At 41.1% G+C, this 16341-nt stretch overlaps 1 pseudogene; it reads left to right on the top strand.

Moving 5' to 3' along the window:
- The first annotated feature begins 1566 nt into the window (after positions 1-1566).
- Positions 1567-2587, top strand: LOC102896529 (annotated as a pseudogene).
- The last annotated feature ends 13754 nt before the right edge of the window (positions 2588-16341 follow it).

Here is a 16341-nt window from a genome sequence, read left to right on the forward strand (position 1 = left end):
TTGAGCATTGTGTTAATATTCTTTTTATTAATTATCTTGCTTAATCTCATAATACTATGGTGTGAAACTATCATTATCTGTACTTTACAGAGAGGAAGCTGAGCCTTAGAAATGTCAAACAACTTGTCTGGGAAGTGGTGGAGCTCGCATTTCCAGCACAGATCCATTTGAGTTCAGAATACAGGCTTTTAACCACTATTCTATACCACAATAATTTTAAAAATTGTGATATAATTACATACAATAAAACCAAAGACCTCAAGTATATAATTTGATGAGTCTTGACATATGTACATGTAATTACAATCATTTTTATTGACTGCATAATTCTCCTCTGAGTCCCATTTGAATTTTTAGCTTAGTAAATAAATGCATACCCATTGGTATGATCATCAATCTTTCTTCCAGTCCAGGCTGCCTTGAACACCCGTCCCCAACCTTTGCACAATCTGGCAACTAAAAGGTTAACACCTGGCATAGCGGGGCTTTTGGGACCCTTATTTGTACTGGTTGTTCAATATTTTGAATATTATTTCTGGAAATACCATACTCTACCTAGCCAAGTTGTCTCTTGCTTGACATTAGCCTAAAAATTCTTACTTGAAATATTGTAACGAACATCCTTGTACAATACAACCTTTGTGTGGCTCTATGATTATTCTCTTAAGATAGATTTCTAGAAGTAAAATTACTGAGTTAAAAGGCATACAATTTTCTAAACAGCTTTTGATATATCATTTTTGTGTGTAAAGTTTTCCTCTTTTTAAGATCATTCCCTTAGAGGAAATTTCAAGAATTGGTAGTATTAGAGCATAAACATACTAAAGATCTTTGATATGCATTAAGGCTAAGGTTTTATATATTGACCAGGCCCTCACACTCTAGCTCACTTAGTGGATTTCAGTTTTGCTGAAGACTTGCTTTACTTGAAATGGCCAGCTGTAGATTTGATCATGTCCTTCTCATGGCCAACCCCAGTGAGGGGACAACTGGGTCTCACTGGCCACTCCCCAACTTCTGGATAGATAACAAATTATCATCTGGGGAAAAGAAAGATACTCATATTTCTGAGACTCTTCTGGATTTTCTTCACTCTCATCGTGGAGACATCGCCTGCCTCCTCCAGTACTTGTAGGACACCTTTCAGGAAGGCAGCTCCTCCAGTTTGTCTTTGTGCCCCGAGAAGCTAGCACAGAGCTTAGCACATATCAGTACCCAATAAAGAGTTGTTGAATAAATAAAATGATCATCTGTTATGCAGGAGGAGCTGCTCTAAGTTTGTTCACATATATTATCTAATTTAATAGCTCTAGCAATTCTGAGAGATTGGCTTTATTAACTCTATTTTGCAGATAAGTAAATTGAGACTCAAAGAAGGAAGAAATTTACCTGAAGTCAAAAGCTAATGAAGTTGCAAAGTCAAGATTTGACCCCAGAGTGGGCCCATCTAGGAGAATGTACTACAAACCTCCAGATATTGTTCCGCAGGATTCAGCAGAGGGTGTTGAGTCTGTCCTTTCATTGATAAGCCATCTTCCAATTGTTCTCCTACCATCCACCATCCTCATGTCTACCCTACTCCTCAGTCTAGATTTTGGTGAACCTCCCTTCCAAAAGTCATTAGAAGGGAATGCCAAGCCCCAAAAGTTTGTCAAAAAGTGGAAGCTTTTGGAACAGAGATGTTCTCTGAATAAGAAGAACCAGCCCCCTGCAAGGTGCCTAAGCTGCATGCAGACCCTCCAAAGAAAGGGGATACACTTCAGGTGGATGGCATTTGAAAGGTTTCTTTCTTTCCAAAAAAGAAGAACACTGCTTCCTCCAGTAGTGGGTCAGAGCAGTCCCTGGACAAGAAAACTGCCATGTTTTGGCTGACCGCGGCCCCGTCACAGAAAGTTGGTTCTGCTGTAGCTAAAGTAGATTGGCTGAGAGAGTTCCAAAATCCCCTTCCAAAGATTAAAAGCCACCCAATTCACCACCAGAAGAAGGGACCCCAAAAGAACATCCCACAGAAACCCACTCAGGCTCATTCAGAGAATAAATGCTCTGAAGCATCCCAGAAGATGCCAAGAAAGATGGTGGCATTTGACTGTAACATGGAGGGCACAAGACCTAAGGGACATGTCAATTATTTGGCTCAATGTAGCATTGTCAACTACAATGGAGATTTGCTATATGATGAGTACATCTTCTCTTCCTTTCACATTGTGGACTACCACACCAGATGGAGTGGTACCTAGAAGCAGCACATAGTGAATGTTACACCCTTCAAGATTGCTCAGAGCCAGATCTTGAAGGTGCTCACCGAGAAGACTGTGGTGAGACATGCCATCCACAATGACTTCAGAGCCTTTCAGTACTTTTACCCCAAGGCCCTCACCCATGACATCTCCCATATCCCCCTCCCCAACTGGAAGGCCGACTGCCATGTCTCTGAAGCATCTCACCAAAGAAGCTGCTGAGCCAAGGCATCCAGGTTGGGAAGAGTGGACATTCCTCTGCGGAGGATGCCCAGGCCACTATGGAGCTATACAAGTTGGTTGAAGTTGAGTGGGAGTGACAGCTGGGCCAGAACCCCCCAAAAGATTAGCAGCAGTGGGGACGCTTGTGATGAGATGGGGCAGAGGCAGCATCACACTCAGGAGAGACAGGGCAGGGGACTGATGGATAGATCTACCAGCTCTACACCTTTGGGAGCTAGCATTGTTAGGGAGAGGGAGGCTTCACCCCAGACTTAATATCCACTAAAGTTTTATCCCAGGTATTGTGTTCTGCATCTGGTCAAGCATCTATGGAAGGAAGAAGCCTCCATGTCAGCATCCAGCCCTGTACTGTTTACTTCTTAAATGGTGCTAACCACAGGGCCCAGGGTGCTTTGTCCTAGTCAAGGGCAGAGCATATTGGGAAATACAGTTTCCAAAACTTTCTCATCTCTAGGGTGGCCATATGTGTCATTAACAGTACCCTCTTTCACTCTCAAAATTATCCTAGTTGAATGATAAAATGTATCATCACATTACATATCTCAGAGTCCACATCTAGTCTGTGTCATAATGTCACCTATTCTTCCCACCCTGACTTCCAGAGTAGCCATCCCTGCTGAGATTTAGTTCTTAGGGTTACGAGTAAGAGTAGGACTTGGAAAGCAACTTTTCTGCTTTAGGAAAGCAGTCTCTTTCCTAAAGCAGTCTCTTTCCTAGATTCCACTTGGTAGGTTAAAAAATAAAGTGCTTTCATAATTTTCAGTCTTTTACTTTGATCAATTATGCCTCTAAAAACTCAAATTATTCCTTTGATAAATTTCTGTGATGTAAAAAAAAAAAAAATTTGACTCCAGACATATTTCATTCCATTCTCATTGGAATGCGATATGTCAGTCACACTATTTTTTTAAAAAAGTGAATGGTGCTGTCTGTGCCAGGATCGAAGGCAGACATTGAGCTTCAAAGGAGAAGACCGTGAGTTAAACACTCAGGAAGAGGGTTTCACTCTCACTATCGCTGTCACTATCACTGTCGCTATCACTATCTCTAGCTTGGTCTTTGTGTCTGTAGATGCCAGTGAGCTGCCAAGAGAATTATCACCTTTACATTACAAGATTTCTTAAAGAGATAGATTAAGGATAGGGTTAAGTTTGCAGACCATCAGCATCAGAATCCCCTGCAGCATGCATACAAATGCAGATTTCTGGGTATCCCCAGAGCTATTAAATCAGAATTTCAGCAAGTCAAACCTAGTCAAATCTGCATTTTTAACAACTTCACCAGGTAATTCTCATAAGCATACCCCCAAGTTTGAGAACTATTGCCCCAGAAGGAAGGGTCTATGGTCAGAGCTGCAGGCCCAGCAGAAGGAGTTGTAATCAAGACAGGTGTTCTCTGTTCATATTTGGGTCACCAAGGTGCCCTGGGACTGTCCAGCAAGACTAAGAGAGAGCCCCGGGACTATCACATGCAGTGGTGTCACATCTCTGACACACAGAGCCACTCTGTGCTGTGATATGACTTAATCAACAGTTCCATCTCAATTGACATTTGGTGGAAGCAAGATGTCATGCCAATTACCAGACAACAGACCAGAGAAGTGGTGCCTTGAAGCACAAGTCTATTCTTTGCTTTTTCTTCATATTCATTTGAATGTTCTTTGATCTTCACTTGGCTTGTGGAGACAGATTTCAAAGGCAGAAAAGGGGGATGGAGTGGGAAGTAAGGGAAAGATGGGAGAGTTACTTTATAACTTATCAAGAGAAGTACTAGATGGGGTCCCATGTTTTGTCCAGAAACCACTGAAGAAAAATGTCAATTGTAGTTGTTTTGGGTGAAAAAGACTCTAGAGATTAATTGATTAATTTTGCCTCTACTTTTCCATATTTTCAGATTTTCTTTAACAAACATAGAATAATACCTACTATTATGTTACCCTGTGGAAGACACTGTTCTAAGCATTTACATGAATTAACTCATTTCATCTTCATAACCACTCTATAATGGAGGTCTTTTTTTACTCCCTTTTTATAGTTGAGTAAATTGAGGCACAGAGATGTTAAGATGTTAAATTTGCCCAAGGTTATGCAGCTAGTAAGTGGCAAGGGCAAAATCCAACCCAAGCATTTTGACTTCAAAGGCTATGTATTTAGCCTCTATATTATGTTGCATACTATGTTCGCAATATAAAAAGATGAGTGTTAAAAAATACTTTGACGCATAATTATTCAGAATGCCACTGTGTGTGGTCCATTTTAAGTGGTGAAGTAACAACATCAGTATTTACCATGCACTTGCTTGGGAACCACCTAATTTACCTCCATTAACTCATTTAATTTTTGCAACATCTTAGAGCTGCACTCTCCAGTGTGGCAGTTACTCCCCACATGTGGCTACTGAATGAGCACCTGAAATCTGGTCAGCCTGAATTGAGATGTGCTGTATATACAAAATGCATGCTGGATTTCAAAGACTTTGTATTAAAAAGAAAGAATATAAAATGTCTCTTTAATTTTTTTCACTGATTACATGTTGAAACAATAACATTTTGAATATCTTTAGTTAAATAAAGGATATTATTAAGATCAATTTCACCTGGTTTTTTTTTACTCTTTATAATATGGGTGCTAAATTTTTTAAAAATTACATGTATGTGGCTTACATTTGTGGCTCATGTTATATTTCTGTTGGACAGCACTGGTTTATTAGGTAGGTGTTACCATTGCCTCACTTTTTAGATGAAGAAATTAATTGGTTAAGTAACTTGCCAGAGTCCTACAGCTAGGAATTGGAGGAGGCAAGATCGATATCTAAGCCTCAGCTTCCCCTCCCCACATTGCTTTCCTTTGTCTTCCCAGGGTCTCGAACCTGCACTGGTCAGACAAGTATGCATGCAAGTATGAAACAAGTAGTGAACAAGGAGGTCTGCACTGATTCCCTGAGCCACAATCACATGCTGGGCACATATTATGTAGGAAGCATGGTATAATGTACCAATTCCTCATTCAGGGCCTGCACCAAGTGACAGCAATGATGATAGCTAGCATTGACTGAGTGCTCACCATTTGCCAGGCAACGTGGCAGGCACTTTATATGCATTACCTCATTTAATCCTCACACTAACCCCATTAGATTGTCATTAGTAGCCCTGATTTATGGATGAGGGAACTGAGACATGGGGAGGTTAAATCCATTGCCCAGGGTTACACAGCCAGTGTACGGTACAGCTGGGACTCAATCTTGACTTTGCCCAAATTGAAAGTTTGTCCTGTTAAACCTGCCTTGACAACCCTAGGCTTAGTGGGAAAGGTAATATACATACTCAAGGAACTATTACAGTGTAGAAAATGACAGGTGATTTAGCACAGAGCCGGACAAAGTAAAGGGGAAGGAGCACTGGTAAATAAAAGAGACTTTTGAGAGCTGAACTAGAAAATCAACACATCCCAGGTCAAACCAAGAGACCTGCTGGCTTTAGGCTACAGAAACATTCAACTACAACTTGGTCAATGGGCCAACAATAATAAGAACGTGTCAATAAGGAAGGATGTGGCAGTATGGAATCGGGTCTCCTTGGGACTGAGAAACAGAGCTTGCAAGTCATGAGTATTCAGTACTAGAATCTTTCTGGAAGAGTCTGACGTGGTCAGTCTTGAGGTGAGGAAGGCATTTTCAAAGGCTGGAGAGCCTATTAAGTTCATTCCTCGGTGTGGATTTCCTCCAAATTGAATGAGCAATTAGTTCTCTGAGGGTTTGCTTCTAGGGGGAGAATTCATTTCTAGACTGTGTGGTAAATTAGTGCACAAAGCTTTGGAGATTTTATTGGTATCACCTGGGTGGTGTTTGGCCTTGTTTCAGGTTCTTTCCCTTTGGTTTTGTCCCTGTGGATCTTGGACTATTTCCAGGTCTGAATCTCCAGGTCTGAATCTTTCTAAATCTTCTGGTATTTGTTCCCAGGTGCCACAGCAGCCCTGGACAGGAGGTGCTGAGCCAAAGGTAACTGCCCAACACTCCTGCCCACCTGCATGGGAAGGAGGCCATAAGCACCAGGGCCTTGAATGGATTCATGGTTTATTTTCATTTTCTTTCTATTGCTTTTCAAGGATTCTGTGTTGACATAGCATCTGTGAACAATGAGAAAGTTCTGGCTTGTTTTGTTTTGGGGGTCCATCTGCTTAAACAATTTTAAAAATTGGTTTTTCTGCTTTTCTGCTTGATGCAAATCATTTCTTCAGAACCCTATCATTTCAGAGAATTCACAAAATCAAGGTTCTGGGTTCTATAAGCTGAGAAACAGACCACTGACTGAAGTTAAATCATCAATATGTCATGCTGGCCAGCTAGTCGCTTTCCTTGGTGACATCTACATTAGAGTTTCTTAACTTCAGTGTTAGTGACATTTTGGTTTGAATAATTCTCTGTTGTGGGCCTTGTCCCATCCATTGTAGGATGTCTAGCAGTAACCTAGCCTCTACCCACTAGATGCCAGCAGCACTCCACCGCCACTACCATGAATGTCTCTAGACACAGCCAAGTGTACCCTGGGTCAGGACCACTGCTCTTTGTATGACAGTCGAAGTTTCTTTTAAATGTCAACAGACTAACTACTGTGAAGGATTCAAAGGAGGGAGAAAGTGCTTGTGTCAAAATATTAGGCAAGTGAGCAGCAGAAGCATCCGTTTTTTAATTCATTCAACTATGTCATGTATAGAATGTGGTTCCAGGCATGGGGTTAGAGCCAGACCTGAATTTAAATCCTGCCTCTCTCACTTATCAGATATGTCAGCAAGTTAGTCAACCTCTCTTGTCTTTAGTTTCCTCATCTATAATGTGGAAATAACAATGATACCCAGGTGCAAAGATGAAATGAGATATTGGAAATGAAATGCTTGTAAATGCACAGTAAACATCAGGAATTATATCCTAAAAATCAGCCTTGGTCTCTCTGCTTTTTGGGAATCTAGCCAAGGTGAGCTTGAACCCCAGGTCCCAGGCCTGAAGTGGTCTGTACCCCCAATTGAGAGGAATTCCCAGAGAAGCTGTGAGTTCATGCTTGCCTTTACCTCTGGGTTTCTGTTTTCAGACTTGTGTTTTCTGTTTGGTTGCATGGGTGGCAATCTCAGTTCTTCCCTTGATTTCTACAAAAACCAAAACAGAAACAAAAGTAAAAAATCCCTTGCAAAAAAATCTGTGATTATGATAGATTTACTGGAAATGAGAGGCCACACCACCTCTCATTGTGCAATTGAACTTATATATTCATATTCCTGTCCTTTGAAATCACATTGGCTACCTTGCTTTCAGGGTCTTTTTATAAGGCTTTGCCTCAAAGATGAAGGGCCATTTCTCTGACTCCTTTACTGCTCTCTACCTCATTGTTCATGCCTCTCCTCCCTCCCTCTCTCTCCTTTTTACCATTTGGGTCTTGACTCCCATGGCACCTTCTTGGAGAATTCACCTCTGACATCATTTTATACAGGCACCTCTCTTCTTTCCCACTAGCCACTCCCTATCCTGTTGTTTCATGTTTTCTTTCTAAAGCTTATTACTACAGAAGTCATCTACTTATTTACTAATCCAGTTGTTTACTGCCCATCTCCCTCCACTAAAATGTAAGCTCCATGGGGCCAGGACCCTTGTCTATCTGTCCATGAAGTACTCTTGTCCAGAACTGACTTGAGCTGTCATGGAACTTGTCTTCCTTTGGTAAGTTTAGGTCTGTAAATGGCATCAATTTGACCTCCCCGTCCCGCTCCCGCAGATCTCTTGCTCAGTGTTATTTGCCATTGTAATTCTCCACTTGATTCTTACTTTCTGGCTTTATACCTTCTGTAAAGTGTGCTACATACACAGCCTTTGGTAGGTGGCACTTTGAGGAATAAAGAGACTAGGGTGTTATCTGGTGGGGTACATGCTGCAGAAAAGGAGCTACATGAATAGGATGTAAAATCCAGAGTGACCAACAAGAGTTCCAACACTAGAAGAAGAAAGAATGCAGATTTAGAGGTAACACTGGGAAACATAAGCCCTGGTTCCCCCAATCCATGGGCTGGGAAGCACAGTATAACCCCAGATAGCTGGATGCTTTAGGGACATCTAAGAAGCTGACATACAGGTGACATTTTCCCTTAAGAGGATTCTCAGGGCCAAACCACACAGGAAGAATACAGGGAAGGGACTTGGGAGAGGTTGATTCTGTTATTTTGGGAAACTGGGACCATGGGGCCTTGGTTTCTCTTGATTCTCAGCCTGGGAGATTCTGAGGCTGGCCAGCATGGGGAAGTAGGTGGAGTGACATCTTTCCTAAAGATGTCACCAGGTGGCGCCCTAAGCCAAGTACTGGAAGGCTAAGTGAGCAAAGTAAGAGGTTGTCCTCCAGGCCACTTCCCAGGAAGTGACTCACAAAATGGCTTCATCAGTTGGGTGTTCTTCACTAGGGCCAGTGTGATGAGACGCAGGAGGACTATATCATCTTATTATTTCAGAGGTGGTTGGTGCAGTTAGCTGTGGCCTTCTTGACTCATTCATTCATTCTACATTTATCAACATTCTAATGGGTGCCTACAAGTCGAAAAGTATTTGCACCTGGTTCAGAGGGACATTGCAAGCATTTCCTCAAAGACTCCCCTGTCTTGTTCTTTTTTGTGTTTGGGCAGTGAAGCAGAGGATGGGAGTAAAGGCCAACGGCTGGTGTCAGAGAATGGAAAATGAGAGATGTGGATGACGCAATGGCGAACATCCAGCCCAGCCCAACCCACAATTCTATTTTATACTCTTTCTTCTGAAATTGGGCACCATTTATCGACTATACCACATCTCTGACATTTATTACAAAGTGCCCTACAGTCTGATAAGCTTTATCTAAGTACATATCTTATCTCTCCAACCAGCCGAATGGTAAAACATGCTAGATCAGGAATTATGTCTTATTTATCACTATTATCTCACCAATTCCCAGTCCAGCCACTGCTCTCCCAGCATTCAGCGCAGTGACTAGAACACAGGATGTTCAATGGAGATTTGATGCTGATGATGAATCTGTGCACCATCTGCAATGAGATACTAGGAATGTGGCAGGAGCCCTGCCTGGCAAGCCCTGAATGTCACAAGTATTAATAAAGATGTCAAAGGTCACTGAGTCAAGGAGGTGCATGGACTGGTCATGAGGATTATCAGCAGCTCTGCTCTCAGAAGCACCATGTCTCAGGAAGCAGGTAGCAAAAAGAGGCCTCTAAGTGAGAATGTCACTGCCCTAGTTATCATTCCTGTGCCTCTACAGTTGACCCTTTGAACAACTTGGGTTTGAACTTTGAGAGTCTACTAATATGCAGATTTTTCTCAATTAATACCTGTTCTGTTTTCAATCTACAATTAAGAGTCCTCAGATGTGGAGGGCCAACAGTTTGCATTGATCTATGCCATTTTATATAGGGACTTGAGCATCTGTGGATTTGGGTACCCATGAGGGTCCTGGAGCCAGTCTCCTGAAGATACTGAAGGACAACTAAGTTTTAGCAGAGTTGAAAGTTATACATGGATTTTTTTATTCCTAACCCCAATGTTGTTCAAGGTTCAACTGCGTATTTCAGATGAAAATGGATTACATTTATTATAACAGTGAGGGCTCCTTATCAGCTTTAACCAATTTGAAATCTCCTGGAGATATGAGGATATAAGTCAATGTTATTCCCTGAGCCCAATAATAGTTAATAATATTAATTACCCACTCATTCATTCATTCATTCATTTGTTGAGCACCTACTATGTGACAGATACTGTGCTGGATACTAAGATGTAATAATAAGCTGAAACTCATTGAGTTTAAAATCTTGACAAATATCAAACAAGTTATCACACAAACATGAAATTACTATTGTGATAAGTGCTACAGAGGGACGGGTACCTGGTGACATGAAAACTTATTGTGGGGAAATTTAGCCAGGAAAGAAGCCCCTTTTCACCTCACAGAGGCAGGAAGCCAGCATAGAAACATGTCTGAGTAAAGCTAGATGTGGCCTCTACTGAGACCACCTGCTTCCCCATGACTTCTGTCCCCTCATCTGATAGACTGAGTGCTTTGTATTTAAATCTAGGAAATGTCATGTCTTGAGGGATGCTAGGAACAAAAGCCTTACCACATTATGGGTTTGATGAAATAGCAAGGTACCTAGTTGGTTGTCCAGAATTCAGTAATCACCTATTCTATCATTTTTAGTGGAAAGAACTACTGAAGATATGGAGATGAAGGCTTTAGTAGGATGACCAACTCATTTTGGTTTACCCAGGACTTTCCCAGTTTTGGCACTGAAAGTCCCATGTTCTGGGACTGCACTGATTTTTGTACTGAAGTCCCACATCCTGGGAACTCCCAGAGTCCCGGGCAAAGCAGGACAGTCATTCATCCTAGTTCTAGCCTCTGCCCACCTCTGCTTCTCAGCTTTCTCCTCTGTAAGATGGAGAAGTTGTACTAAAACAGTAGCACTCGGGCTTGGCTGCTAATTAAAATTACCAAGGAAGCTCTTTAAAAATGCCAATGTCCAGGCTTCACTTCTAGAGATTTGATTGGGGTGAGATCCAGATATCAGAGATGCTGGTATGAGGCCAGGATTGAGACCCATTGCTCTAAATAATCTAAAGTCCCTTCTGGTGTTCTGATTTTCATCAAAGGAGTGTTAGTTACACTTGGACCCATTATTTAATTAATCACCAAGCTCCACGTGCTGGCCTGTGTTGCCATTGCTATTCTTATTGATGACAGCAGGGCACCTTCCTCTTCTTTTTCCCTCTTCCTCTCCTTTGCTTCTCTCTTGGTCTTTCTACCCCTGACTGCCTGGGCTTCTAATGCTGATTCCATTCAGCAATGCCCACTAAGCCTGGATCAATCCATGATATCCCTTCCTCTGTCTCACCTCTGAGAAGCCAAAAGATCTCTAGGTTTAGATGTCCCTTCTGCAGTGGCCAGAGCCAGGTGATGTGCCCCAGGAGTCTCTCCTTTTCCCTTTTCTCAGTGGAGACTATTTCCAGTGTATGCCTCCTCCCAGCTGAGTCCTAGGCATAGCCCAGCCCAGGGGCCATGTGGCTGCCTAGAGAACCTAATTTCATTCTTATTTGGGGGTCAGAGGTCAGTACATAGCTCCTTGCTTCAGAAACTAATGTGTTCTGTGAGCACAGAAATAGACCCATATGTGTGTGTGTGTGTGTGTGTGTGTGTGTGTGTGTGTGTATGTATATATATTCAATTGAATTTTTGACAAAAGTTCTAAGGTAATTTGGTGGAAAAGGTAGTTTTTTCAATATGTAATGCTGGAACAGTTGGACATCCACAATGAAAAAAAAAAAAGACCTTGACCATTACCTCACACAAGATGCAAACATTAACTTGAAATGGATCGTAGGTCTAAATGTAAATAAGTTAAAACTATAAAAATTCTAGTGGAAAATAGAAATAAAATCCCTTGGATTAGACAGAGATTTTTAGATAAGTCCATGAATAACACAAACTGTAAAGGAAAAAGTCAATATATCAGATTTCATCAAAAATAAAAACTGCTTTTGAAAAGACAATAATAAGAAAATGAAAAGATAATCCACAAATTAGAGAAATATTTCAAAACATGTATCCAGAATGTGCAAAATGTATTCAGAATATATAGAGAACTCTTACAGCTTAATAATAAAGAGACAAGCAACTTAATAAAAATGTGGGAGACACAAAAAAATTTGAACTAACACTCTACCAAAGAAGATATGGAAGTGGCCAATAAGCCCATGAAGATATGCTCAACATCGGTAGATACCAGAAATGTAACTTGAAACCACATCTGCTAGAATAGCTAAAATTTAAAAAGACTGATAATAGCAAGTGTTGGTGAAGAGGTTGGAAAACAGTTTAGTATTTCTTATAAAGTTAGACATAAACTTACCACATGATCTAGCAATTCCACTCCTAGATATTTACTAAAGAGAAATTAAAACAGAAATTTTTTATTCATAATAGACAAAAACTAGAAACAATTCAAATGTCAATCAACTGGGTAAATAAGCAAATCGTGGCATATCCGTATAATGGAACACCACTAGCAATAAAAAAGGTACAAACTACTGCTATATGCCAACATGGATTAATCTCGAAACATTATACTGAGTAAAAGAAGCCACACACCAAGGAATAAATATCTATGATTACATTTATACGACATTCTAAAAAGGCACAAAAAGTGAATCTGAAGTTGTCAGGGGCTCAGGGCTTGCATAAAGGATTGACTGAGAAAAGGCATAAGAGAAACTTTCAGGGAAATGGAAATATTGTATATTTTTATTATAGTAGTGGCTATACAATTATATTTGTCAAAGCTCATCAAACTTCATACTTAAGAAAGGTGAAGTTTATTGTATATAAATCGTACTTCACTAAATCTGATTTAAAAAAAAAATCAGATTGTGCCACTACTCCTAGCACTACTTAAAAGGATGCAATGGCTTTTTAGTGCACTTAGAATAAAATTCAGTCCCGTGCTTGTGGTCTATGGGGCCCTTGGGCCACTATTTTCCTTGCTCATTCCACTCCGAAGATGCTGCTGTTGTTTCTGTTCCTCAGACTCATTGAGCTCCTCCTTCTACCTAGAACACTGCCTCTGATTCTTTTCCTGACTGTCTTTCTCATTATCCAGGCTGTCCCTAACTGCCCATTCCAAAGCTACCCCTTATTCTGCCTTTATTTTATCAGTGTTCTTTCATTGCTATGTGAAACTACTTCGCTTATTTACTTTTATTTGCTTATTGCTTGTCTTCTTTATTAGAAGCTCCAAGAGGACAGGAACCTAATCTATTTTGTTCACTAGAATTTATTGGGATTTTTTCACCAGGTTTGTCCAGAATCCCCAGCATGCAGCCAAGGCCTGGCACAGAGGAAATTATCTGTGGAAAATTTTCTTAAAAGGTTAAATGGAACCCAGCAATTCCATTCCTAGGCATATACACAAAAGAACTGAAAATATATGTCCACATAAAAACTTGTATATAAATATTCATAGTCACATTATTTATAATAGCCAAAAAGTGGAAACAACCCAAATGCCCATCAACTGATGAATGGATAAATTAAATATAGTGTAACCATACAATGGAATATTATTTCACAGTAAAAAGGAATGAAGTATTGCTACAAGCTATAACATGAATAAACCTTGAAAATATTATGAGTAAAAGAAGCCAGTTACAAAAGACTACATACTGTATGATCCCTTTATAAGAAATGTCCAGAATAGACGAATCTATCCAGACAGAAAGTAGAGTAGTGGTTGCTTATGGCTGGAGAGGGAGGTTGAGGAGAAATGTAGAGTGCTGCTAATGAGTAGGGTGTTTCTTTTTGGGGTGACGACAATGTTCTAAATTTGATTGTGGTGATGGTGGCATAACTGTGAATATACTAAAAACCATTTAATTGCATACTTTAAGTGTGTGAATTGTATTGGATGTGAATTCTATCTCAATAAAGCTATTAAAATTTTTTGTGTAGCATGAATGAATGAATCTGCTCCTTCTGATCACCTCCTGGCTCTTAGGGGAGACAAATAGGTAAGATGTGCCCTAAGAGCTGGTCACTGGACCTGTGTGTCTGGACTGGACACTATTCTATTCTGGAGATGCACAATTGATGCAGGCAGCTCATACCATCTGTGCACAGGCCCCATCCCCCAGTGGGATTCCATCCCCAGGGAGCCCCCAAGGGTGTTGTAAGAGACCATGAGAAGGGTGTCCTGGAAGACCAGATAGGTTCTAGGCCTAGAAAGGCCTCCTGGTAATTTTCTCTCTAGCTCTCTTTGCAGCTAGAGCAAAGCATTCTCTTAGATTGCTTGGCTCTGTCAACTCACCTGGAGTAATTACCCCTCCTTAGCCCCTCTGTATGTGTCATCTGCACATGTAGATAATTAAACTGAACTTGGGGCTGAGTACTTGGATCTCATTGCATCACACCAGCCTTGGCCCCAGTACAGACTCGGAAAACTGGCTCTTCCAGACTCTCGGGGTGAGTGGAAAGCCAGGGCACTCAGCACTTAGTGGAGGTGGGTGGTGTTGGCACAGGAGGGTTCTCTGGTCTTCCTCACTCCTCACACCAAAACTGAAACCCAGAGCAAGTGGGGTCATGGTGGTTCCAGCTAAGGCTGGCTGACTAACCTTGTGGCTAACCTTGAAGTTTTGAACTTGGTATGCCAGGGCCTATGATTTGTTGTTGAACCAAAGAAGCCTTGGGTAACCTTCAGACTCAGGCATGGGCTGAGGCCTGAAAGGAAAGGCCAAGTGCAGGAAGCAGATCTTCAGAATTCTGGCCTCTTAAAGTCTCTGCCACAAGACATCAAAGTGTTACCCTGGAATCAGAATTTAAGTGAATGATTCAAAAAAGAGAATTTCTGGGGTTACTTCCGGATCTGACATTCTGTGAGTCTTTCTGGAAACATTGACTGAGTACTTAGTCTGTGAGATGGCTCTATATGCATCAGCTCAGTTCATACTCACAGAACTCTATGAGGTGGATCCTAGTCACAGTAATTTGTCTTTGTGATGGGGAGATCAGTGGATGCAATGTAATTATTCAGCAACTCTTGATTGACACATAGTAGAGATTCAATAAAGATTTATTGACTGACTAAGTGATTGCTTAGATTTGTGCTAGATATTGTGAGGGGATGCAAAAGAATTATATCAATTAATTAATGAGTACTTATTGAGTGCATATAATGGGCAAAATATTCGCCAATCTTGGAAGGGAGACCAGACTTCCTTGGATTTTTAAATGTTCGCAATTAATTCAGCTAAAAATAATATTATCTAATTTGAATAAAATATATTGTGAAATAATAAGAAAAATATATTTTAAAGCCATATATATGTATATATGTGTGCGTATGTATGTATGTGTGTGTGTGTGTGTGTGTGTGTGTGTGTGTGTGTGTGTATCCCACAGTTCTTGACATAGGTCTTCTGAGCCCCTTGTAAATAGGGATGTTAGGAGAATCTTTTGTTCTAATTGGCCTTTGACTCCCATTCCTCACAAAGGGCTCTCAAATCTGGAATTTGTTGGTTGATAGATATCTTTTGTCCTAATGAAGCAACTCTGAGTGGGCTCCTGGATGGAGCTGGTCACCAGAAAGACCAAACTATGATTAGAAGCTTGGAACTTTTAGTCCTGCCTCCCATTCTCCAGAGAGGGGAGAGGGGCTAGAAATGGAGTCAACTAATCATAACAAAGCCTCCACAAAATTCCAATATTATGGGGCTTTGGGGAGGTTCAGGTGGGTCAACACATCCACATACGGGGAGGGTGATGCACCCACAACTCCATGGGAACATAAGCTCCGGTGCTTGGGACACTCTCAGACCTTGCCCCATGTATCTCTCCATCTGGATGTTCATCCTTATCCTTTATCATGTCCTTTAATAAATTGGTAAATGTAAGTAAGAGTTCCCCTGAGTTATGTAAGCTGTTCTAGCAAACAATCAAATCCAAGGGGAAGGAGATCATGGGAACGTTGGATCCAAGGAGAGAAGGTCATTGAAATTCATAGCCAAGTTGAGCAGAAGTTGTGGGTAACCTGGGTACCCACTACGTGCAATTAGTATCTGACGTGGGGGGCAGGGGCAGTCTCAGGGGACTGAGTCCTTAACTTGTGAGATCTGATGCTATCTCCAGATAGGCAGTGTCAGAATTAAGTTAAAATATAGGACATCCAGCTGGTATCACAGAGAATTGCTTCGTGGAAAAAAACTCACACATCTAATGTCAGAAGTGTTGTGAGTGTGGTAGTAGAGTAAGAGTAAAGGAGAAACACAAGGGGAATACCGAGTTTTTTCCAACACATAC

This window comes from Pteropus alecto, unplaced genomic scaffold, assembly GCF_000325575.1.
Source record: "Pteropus alecto unplaced genomic scaffold, ASM32557v1 scaffold224, whole genome shotgun sequence".
NCBI lineage: Eukaryota > Metazoa > Chordata > Mammalia > Chiroptera > Pteropodidae > Pteropus > Pteropus alecto.